Source organism: Pongo abelii, chromosome 19 (assembly GCF_028885655.2).
Source record: "Pongo abelii isolate AG06213 chromosome 19, NHGRI_mPonAbe1-v2.0_pri, whole genome shotgun sequence".
Classification (NCBI taxonomy): Eukaryota; Metazoa; Chordata; class Mammalia; order Primates; family Hominidae; genus Pongo; species Pongo abelii.
The window spans coordinates 19682363-19692228 of record NC_072004.2 but is presented as its reverse complement, the minus strand read 5'-3'; the positions used below and the strand labels follow the sequence as shown (position 1 = coordinate 19692228).

The 9866-nt window shown below is 39.4% G+C and overlaps 1 long non-coding RNA gene across 1 annotated transcript; it reads left to right on the top strand.

Moving 5' to 3' along the window:
* The first annotated feature begins 1640 nt into the window (after positions 1–1640).
* On the top strand, positions 1641–8226 carry LOC129051029 (uncharacterized). The gene is made up of 4 exons (XR_010138080.1): positions 1641–2006; positions 5118–5233; positions 6067–6181; positions 7574–8226. It is a non-coding gene; the product is annotated as an uncharacterized LOC129051029 (long non-coding RNA).
* The last annotated feature ends 1640 nt before the right edge of the window (positions 8227–9866 follow it).

The following is a 9866-nucleotide window of genomic DNA, read 5'->3' as shown; positions in this document are numbered from 1 at the left end:
TGGCCCTATGTAGGAAAGAGGGAAGTGGTGCAAGCTGCCTGCTTACACAGGCATCTTAAACTAGACAGTTCCTAAAGATGAAATTCATTAGCTCCAAACACACATTCCCGTCCCCAGCCCATCCCACCTTCCAACACACATGCACCATCCACCAAGTCACACAAGACACAAACACTGGTTGTTCCCTCCTTCATCCCAGATCCTGTCCAATTCAGATATTTCAGAATGTGTCTCATATATATTTCTCAGTTCATCCCCTCCTGTCTGTTCCGATAGCGAGTGTCTTAGACCTCAGGCAAGGCGACTTATCCTGGACTGTTCCGCTGGTCTCCTCTGACTGATCTCCTGCCTGCTGTCTCTCTCCTCTCCAAGCCAGTCATTCCTCTGCTGCCAGAATGATCTTTTCTTTAGGAGGAAAAAAAATAATTGATCATAAAATTTAAAATGTGCTTTGGAAAAGTCTTCAATACGTATTGGTAAATGGTTGGAGCAAGTTACAGAACAATTCATACAGAATGAGATCAGTATGAAGCTGGAGGAGGGATTTTAAAATATGTGTGTTTATATGTGCAAAGTAAAAGGTCTGAAAGAATTGACAACAGAATAATAGTGTATGTCATTAGGAAGCAGACTGAGATTAAGGAAGTAGTCGAGGACTTTAGCTGTATTTGTATAATTTGATACTTTTGCAACAAAACTTCGTGCCTTTCCATTCTCTCCTTTTACTCCCCCGTTTGTTCCTGTGTGCAGTCATTTAAAACTTGCTGTTCTTCGGGCACCTACTGGTGTTTCACACCTCCAGGTTTTTGCATACTCTGTCCACTTTGCTTGCAGTGTTTTTTGATGCCCTATCTGGAAAATTTCTCCTCATCCTTCAAATCATTCCAGATTCTGCTTTACAATCACCTCCACAAGGCCTCCCTAATTACTGTTCCTGGACAGAGTTTGTACGTTATTCTTTCAGCACTTAATTCACCTTATTTTAATTATTTGTGTTTCTTTCTCTCTCACTAGTTTGTGAGCTCTTTGAGGTTCAGGAACATGTTTGACCTTTGGAGCCCAAAAACCTAGCACACTATGGCACATAGTAGGTGCTCAGAACCTTGTCATTCTATAAACATCGAAGGATGAATGAAGAGTGGGACTTGCAAATAGGTCCCTCTTTTTTTTTTTTTTTTAAGAATTCCCTAATTATTCGTAAAATCCGTAGAAGTGTTAGGAGTTAGGACTGATTTTTCCCAACGGCATTGAAAATCTGGTTCACTTACCTTTTGATATTTTTAACTTCAGTTTGTGCTTTTATACCCTAGAAGCCTTTCTTTGGTTATTTAATTATACTGTCTCTACATATGTAGAGAACAGAGTCTTCAGCCTGACCAAAACCATACTGATTGTTTTCCTTTTTTTTTTTCTGTTTTTTTTTAAGAGACAAGGTCTCAAATCTGTCATCCAGACTGGAGTGCAGCAGCAAGATCATAGCTCGCTGTGACCTTGAACTCCTGGGCTCAAGCCATCCTCCCACCTCAGCCTCCCAAGAAGCTAGGACTACACACTACCATATCCAGCTAATTTTTTTGAAAAAGTTTTTTCTGTAGAGATGGAGTCTCCCTGTGTTGCCCAAGCTGGTCTTGGACTCCTGGGCTCAAGCAGTCCTCCCGCTTTGACCTCCCAAAGAACTGGGATTAGGTGTGAGCCACTGTGCCTGGCTTTTTCCTTCTTTTTTAGCACATCCTATTTTTGTGCTATCACTTCATTTTTTTCCTTCCTGCCTCATATTTTCTTTCCCCATTTTGAATGTGAATATTTACTTTTATTTTCCCATTTGGCTGTGTTTTGAGGATCCTCACTTGACTAATAAGTATTTTACCTCTTCTTTACCTTTTTTTGTTTTTTGGTAGGACGTTAGCGCTCTTCTTGTCCAGGCTTGCCGACTGGTACCTCTTAATCAGAATCATCTTGTCAGCAAAGTGTCCCAGCTTATCCACCACTTACTTAACAGATTACAGGTAATCATGTGGGTAACTCTAGAATTCATATCATGAACTTTGAGAGTAAGTAGATACCTTTGAAATACTACATCTGTAGTAGGTATGATAGGCTGTTGTTAGAGATGCTATAAGAATGCTTTCAAAGCAAATATAACTCTGATCCAAAAAAAATTATTCTGTAGAATTCTAGAAGTTTGTCTATTAGTTGTATGCCTTTCTGTTTGGTTCAGTAAACCAGTATCATTCAGGCCCCCCAAGCTTATAATTTCCTTTTTTTTTTTTTGAGATGGAGTCTCACACCGTTGCCCAGGCTGTAGTGCAGTGGCACGATCTCAGCTCACTGTAAGCTCCGCCTCCCGGGTTCACACCATTCTCCTGCCTCAGCCTCCCAGGTAGCTGGGACTACAGGTGCCCGCCACCACACCCAGGTAATTTATAATTTCTTATGAAAGATACACTTGAACAAAATATATCTAAGAATAAATTGAAATAATCCCCTGCCTCTCTCCCACCAATATTTTTCCCCTTTCCTGAAGCTACCATTTTTGTGGTCTACTTTTGATGCTTCTAAAATGTAAGAAGTAGCTTGGGGCCAAGGGGACAGCAGGATAAAAAGACTCCAGTTATTTATTTAAGACTGTTACCACATGAGTATGTGAGTATATTTAAGAGCACAAAACATATCAACTAGCATTATGTGAATTAGGATGCTTTTGGCTGCAAAAAACAGAAAAACCATCCCAGAGTCACTAAACAATTTTTTAAAAAATAAAGAAAAAGGAATCACTCCATGTCCCAAGTGCCAAGGGAGGCATCTGTAGCTCCTTGATAATAAGAGGCTCATCTTTCCCTTCACCATCCTTAGCATGTGGGTTATCCTCAGCTAGCATCTCTCACAGTCGTAAGATGACTGTGCCAGTTCTGGACATCCCATGCCAAAGAAATGATTAATGTTCAGCAGAAGCTAAATAACTTTATTTTATGTTGTGTCTCTTGTACTTAAGGGTAAGGAAACATGTCCTATAAACTCTCTAGCAGACTCCCCAGTATCTTGCTGGAGAGACTTAGGTCATGTAAATACCTCTCTAAACCAGTCTTTAAGCAGGAGAATGGCTCCAGCTGGTAGTTTCAACATTCACTACACATTAGAATCACCTGGAGGAGGGCTTAAGCTCCCTCGATGCTTAAAATGTGCAGCCACAATTAGCCTACATCAGAACTATTGGTATTTTGGCTCAGATGATTGTTTTAGGGGCTGTCTTGCACATCATGCAATGTTTAGCAGCATCCTTGGCCGCTACCCACTAGACTCCAGTAGCACCTCTCCAATTGTGACAGTCAAAAATGTATACAGCCATTGCCAAATGTTCCTTGGGGGTTAAGGTTGCCCCAGGTTGCCCCACTCTCTTAAACTAATTAGTGTTTACCCTTAGGTCTCACGTGGGAGAGGTGGACATGCAATTAAATTAGTACTCTGCCAGTAGGGAAGGAAGAAATGGATGCTAGTAGGTAACCAACAGTGTCTGCTGCATGGAGTAAGGCTGTTTTCAGTTTAGAATCTTTGAAACTAACATGGGGTAGCTTCTGTCTGTTTACTAGTCTTAGGTGTATCATCTTTGTAACACTGGCAATTGGAGATGTTCCGGATCACCAGTGGCACCTATAGCACCTTACCAGCTTTCCAGCACTTGGTGACAGTTTGTCTCAATTGTCCATGAATTGACACTTGGATTAGCCTGGTCTGTCCCAACAACTTTATCAGCTCCTTGACAGGAGGGATATGCCATCTCTTCATGGTGTATTCCTCATGTCATGTTAGAGATGCAGTAGGTATTTAGCAGTTATATTGGTTCACTGTGTATTCGTTGAGTATTTATTATGTATAAGGCAGTTTAATTAAATTTCAGTGCATTGAAATACTCATATCTGTGTATTCACAGCTGCCAATGTCTGGTTAGTTCAAGGAAAAATTACAAGGACTTCATCAAGTTCTACTTTACTAAAGAGGAAGAAGTGAGCAAGAGTGCGGGGCGGGGAAAAGGCCCCTACATTGATCAAACTTTTAGGCCCTTTAGAGGTGATCCTTTTGACACATAAATGACAGACACTCTTTTATACAGCTTGATTCAAGGGCGCATACATGTCCATAAAAGAATAATATTTTTTAAAAGTTGCATCAGAATATATCTTTTCCTGTGCTGTTAGGTAATTGTTGATGAACAGCACTTGGATTTCCTGTTGGCATATACTATTTCGGCTATTCATCAGTGTAGTTCCTGGACACACATGGAAATTCTTCAAGCCCTGGCAGCTCTGGTGTACTGCAATGGCTCAAAATGTCAAAAGATAGTTTAAAGTGCTTTATCCTTCCTTTGAAAGGCCAGGAGCACAGGCTCTGGTGCCAACACTGTGTTCAGGTTTCTATCTTGCCGCTAATCTCTAGCAATTCTTATTCAACCACTCTGGGCCTTGTTTCCTTGTGTATAAAATAGTTACTCTGGGCCAAGCACAGTGGCTCACGCCTGTAATCCCAGCACTTTGGGAGGCCTAGGTGGGCGGATCATGAGGTCAGGAGATCGAGACCATCTTGGCTAACACGGTGAAACCCCGTCTCTACTAAAAATACAAAAAATTAGCCAGGCGCGGTGGCAGGCACCTGTAGTCCCAGCTACTCGGGAGGCTGAGGCAGGAGAATGGCATGAACCCGGGAGGCAGAGCTTGCAGGGAGCTGAGATAGCACCACTGCAGTCAGGCCTGGGCAAAAGAGCAAGACTCCATCTCAAAAAAAAAAAAAAAATAGTTACTCTGAGGATGAAGTGAGACAATACTTGTCAAGTTCATGGCCCTCGGTAAATAGTAAGCATTATTAATATTATCATTACCCATCAGCCATGCGGCCACACTAAAGAGCATCAGCAGCTACCCAGGCTGGGAGTAATGATTGTTACTGATGCTTTTTGGCATATCTTTGCATATCCATCTGACATTCATCTAACAGCTAGTCTTTTGGTGCTTAACTGCCATTTAGTTAAAAAAAAAAAAAAAGAAAGAGAAAGAAGAAATCTGTCTAAAATGTAATATTTTCCTAGAAGCTTTTCTTTGACCTACATTGACTCTTATTTTTCTTAGTACCTCCCACAGCTGCTAGGCAAGACCGGACTCTTAATGAAGTTGAGTGACTTGGCTCAGTCTGATCCTGAAGTCAGGAGAGCTACAGTACCTTGTATGGCAAACTTGCGTCTCAGGTATGTGGCTCCAGTCAAGTTTCTCAATGGTAATAAGATAGTGCCTCTATTGGGCCCTTTGTAGGTAGTTCCCTCTGCCTGAAGCCAGAACCAACTTAGACAAATAACTAACTTTGCATTTCCCGTGTACTTTACTAATAAAATCATCTTAGGTTGTTTGTTAATGTTAATATTGCTTGTAAAGAAGGAAAAAATAGACTAAGACCATATTCCTAAAATGTGGTAATAGTGACTTAATGTGCAGTATGTCAAAATTTTGTTTTCTATTGGTATAAAGTCTAAGCATATTAAGTTTTTAGAAGGATATATTCATGCAGATTTAAGTGCTGGTGAGATGTATCTGTAAAGGGCAATTTCTTTTCTTTGAAGAAGATGGAAACAGCCCCAGCTGCTCACCCTCGATTCTCACAGTAGGCAGTAGACAATGAGCAGCACAAATGTGAACTCATCTCTGCATAGCACACCGCTGTCCAGCGAGTAGGAAGGCAGGCACAGATGTGTGATTCTAGCTTGACAGGACCTGTCTGGATTATTTCCCTCCTAGGACTGAACAGCAGAACTAAAACAAGATTTTTCTTTCTCCATACTTTTTCTACCACAAACTTTTGTAACCTTTCCATATGGAAACCACCCTTCTTCTATATTCATTCTAGCCCTGTGCCTGTCCCCCAGCAGTAACTAATTAACCAAAATAATAATTTTCCATAGCATAGTTGAATTCAAAGGTATGTTCCCACTCCAATAGTCTATATGACTGCTATTTTTAATTAGTCTTTTGCAAGCCTCATTTTAAAGGAGACTGAGTTTGAGTTGTTTTCTCTGTATGCATTTAGTGTGCCAGGACAGCCATATTTGGAGGAGCCCTACCAAAATGTCTGTTTCCAAGCTTTCCTGACTATTTTACAATCTCCAAAATCATCTGATATGAATGATATCACATTTTGCATGGTAAGTGGACTATCATTGATATAGTGAATGTTGCAGATGTGTCTAGAAGCAGATTGGAAAAGTGTTACTAATGAGTTTAATTTGCATTATTAGCTTTGTCTAGAGAAATACACATATATGAAATGTTTGTAACCTAAAAAGACAAAAATCATACCATTTTGGTTTAAATTATAAGAAGCTTTTTATTTGTTATATTTTGCAATTCTAGGTTTTTAGAGGAAACTGTTCTTTTTCCTTCTGAATATAAAAGCAATAGTTGCGGGCTGGTGACTGTCTTTAAGATGAAAGTGAAGAGAGATTTCACCAAATATATCTGCAGTATTTTATTTCTTTTTTAAAAATATGATGCAAATGACAGTTTGTTAACATCTTTTAAATTTAGAGTAACACATTTCAAATGTTCTATATCTAAGATAAACTTCCTTCTAGTCTCCTGCTCAGATATAGCCACTGAAGACAATTTGTGCTACGTGCCCTCAGATTTTTTTCTATATGTAAATGAGAATTACAACTTTAAATGGGATCATACTTAACATGCTGTTTTGTAACTTTCTTGTTTTGTTAAAACTGAATATCTCTGGGACATCTATTCGGTTCCTGTTAATATACCTCATACTTTCTAACTGCTATGGCTGGGAGACCTTGGACAAATTAACTTCTTGGAGCTTCCATGTCCCTCCCTGAAAAGGGACTGATATAAGCACATTGTGGGGTTCTTATGAGAAGTATATGAAATAAAGCATTCAAAGGGCCTGTTGTTATTGTTGTTGAGCTTTACATTTAGCAGAGGGTTAGCTTCTTTTATAATCATATCATAATCATCAAAATTGAAGTTTTTAAAATTTTCCCACTATTTCAAACAAGGCTACAGTTCACATCATCCCAATGTAGGAAGTGTTTCTTAAGGAGAGAGTTCTAGAAATGAGATTACTGAGTCAAGAAATCAATCTTGGTCAGAATTGCCCTCCAGAAACCAAGTTTTTATAATGTATCATCTGTTCCCACATACATGGCCTTGCTTTTAAGAGGGCTGGGTTTGCCATATTACAGAGCTTCCGCAATTCTGATCTGTGCTATCTTTTTTATCCATTATCACATTTTTCTTGCTAAACATCTTCTGTCTTTTTTCTTGCTCACCATTTGTACATAGTGGTTTGTAAACATGTACAATAAGACCACTTCATTATTCTTTTCTTCTAGAAAAGAATTCATGGTAGTTTATCCCATCTCCTTGGATCTGCATCTCTGCTTTGTGTGTGTATGTGTGTGTCTAAAGGTTTTTTTCATCATCTAGAGACTGTCCCTCTTCCATCCTAAGTGGTGCTAGTAAATTGATTCCTGGACAACCAGATTTTATTCTGCCTTCTAACTGGGTCTCCCTTTTCCCCCTAGTTATTGCAAAATGCATTAAAAGATATACAGTCATTTCTAGATGGTGGGAGAATGAAACTAACACAGACTGATGAACTTGGAGCACTTTTAGCTGTGCTAAAGGTAAGGCAAGTCTTCATATGATCATTGTCTTTCCTGTTTCAACCCATGGTACAAGCACCACTTCACATCCTTATTCTAAGGCTAACTTTGAGGTATTAAAAGTTTTTACATATATTTTGAGAGAGTAGACAAAAATGTTCATATTCAAAGACACTTAATATTAACAGAAAATAATAAATCTCCATTTAATAAATGCATCAAAATTTTAAAATTATCTATGAGTCTTGGGAAGGGAATAGGTAGGGGGGTATGACCTGTAGAAGATTTAATTACAGACTGTGTTGTACCTGTTTGTACTTAGAAGAAGAGCCAGTGCTTCTCCTTGGCTTTCTCCTCCAAGTAGTAGGCAGGCCAACCAAGACGTGTGTCAGTGGGCAGCTTCCAAGCGTGCCAGTCAGTGGGAAAGTCAGGCCAGCATCTCCAGGGACCCAGCTTCTTCAGCCAGCAAAGTAAGAAGTAATTCTTTCCTTGTGGCATTCTCTTGCTCCCACATCAAATAGAGAGGTAGCTATAGGTGGAGATAGGTAAATAAAAATGACAAATTGGTTTAAAAAATTACAGACAGATAAAGTAATTGGATAAATTTTATAAATAAATAAGGAAACTAAAACCAGACTTGATTTGATCTGACCAAACCAGATCCAGCTGGAGGCCAGATAAACTTCAGCTCTTCTTTAAGCCCTATGCCTTCAAGGTATCTATTTTCTGTCTCATTTATATTTCCTTAGTAGGCTTTTGAACATTAATCTGTGAGTGTTCTGATCCAGACATGGTAAATAGTTCTGTTTTATGATTAATGGTTTATGATTAATGGTTTTTGTGTGTGTGTGTGTGTGTGTGTGTGTGTGTGTGTGTGTGTGTCCTTATTCATCATTATTAGAAATTCATGTTTCACAGACTCCCTGGACTAAACATAGAGATGCCCACGGTGTTATACCCAACTCCACTTCCTCAGTATGATGGGTGAACACCTATCAAACCACAGCAATCAGAATCCAGTGCTTCTTGACCAACTTTGGTACATTTATGTTTATTTAGATTTAAGTTGTGGCTTATTTTTAATAGATTGCTGTGTGTGTTTTCTATGATTTGCATCACTACTACCCTAAAAGCCTACCTTGAATTTTATTTCAGTTTAGGGTTGTTAGCATAGTAAATTTAAACTCATCTGATGCTCAAAGTACCAGTTAAAGCATCTTATACTTCTTAGAGGTGTAGTCAGTATAACAGCTATAAAAATGAGCATTCACTTTATACCTCAAACCAAGCATTCTCATCCCCATGATGCTGAAGACCAGGAGTCAACAAATGTTCTCTAAACTTTCTCTACTAGGCTAGTAAATACTTCAGGTGTCTGTCATAACTACCAACTCTATTTTAACAGTGCAAAAGCAGCCATAGACACTATGTAAATGAATGGGCATGACTGTGTTTCACTAAAACTTTATTTGCAGAAGCAGGCTGTGTGCTGGGCTGGATTTGGCTTTTGGGCCATAATTTGCCAACCCGTCTCCAGACTGTTAGAAGCCCACCTATCAGTCAGTGCACCATCTCCACACCTTACATTCACCTGATTTCCCAGCCTTTCCAGATAGCTGCCATCTCCCTCTTGCTTCGGTTGGAGAACCTGGAGCATACAGATGTGTGGCCAAGGATTCACTTCCAGAAATGTCATACCTGATCAAAATGCTTCTTATTAGAAATTATGTCCTCATTCACTCACTCAGCATTTACCCAACATCTGGTGTGTTCCAGATGCTGTGCTAAGCACTAAGTATATAGACTCTGGCTGCTTTTAGGATTTTGAGGGAGAAGGCAAAGATGGATAAATAAACAACTACAATGCAATATTATTGTTTCTCTCATTAGAATATTCACAGAGTATTCTGGGAACACATTGAGGGCACCCAGTCTAAATGCAGGAGGAAGAGGAGGCTTTTTAAAGGTATAGCTAAACAGAGATTTCAGAGTGAGTAGCAGTACAGACAAGGAGGAATGAGTGTTTCATGCAGATAAAACAAAAGGTGCATAGATGTAGAGAATGAGAGTATACATTGCCCATTTGTTAACTAGTAGGACTAGAGTTTCAGTGCAGGGAGAGAAAGAGTGGAGCCGTTGTGTAGCAGAGGCCGAATGATAAGATTCTTGTACAGGAGGCTGAGGAGTTTGGGTTTTTATCTCATAGGCAATA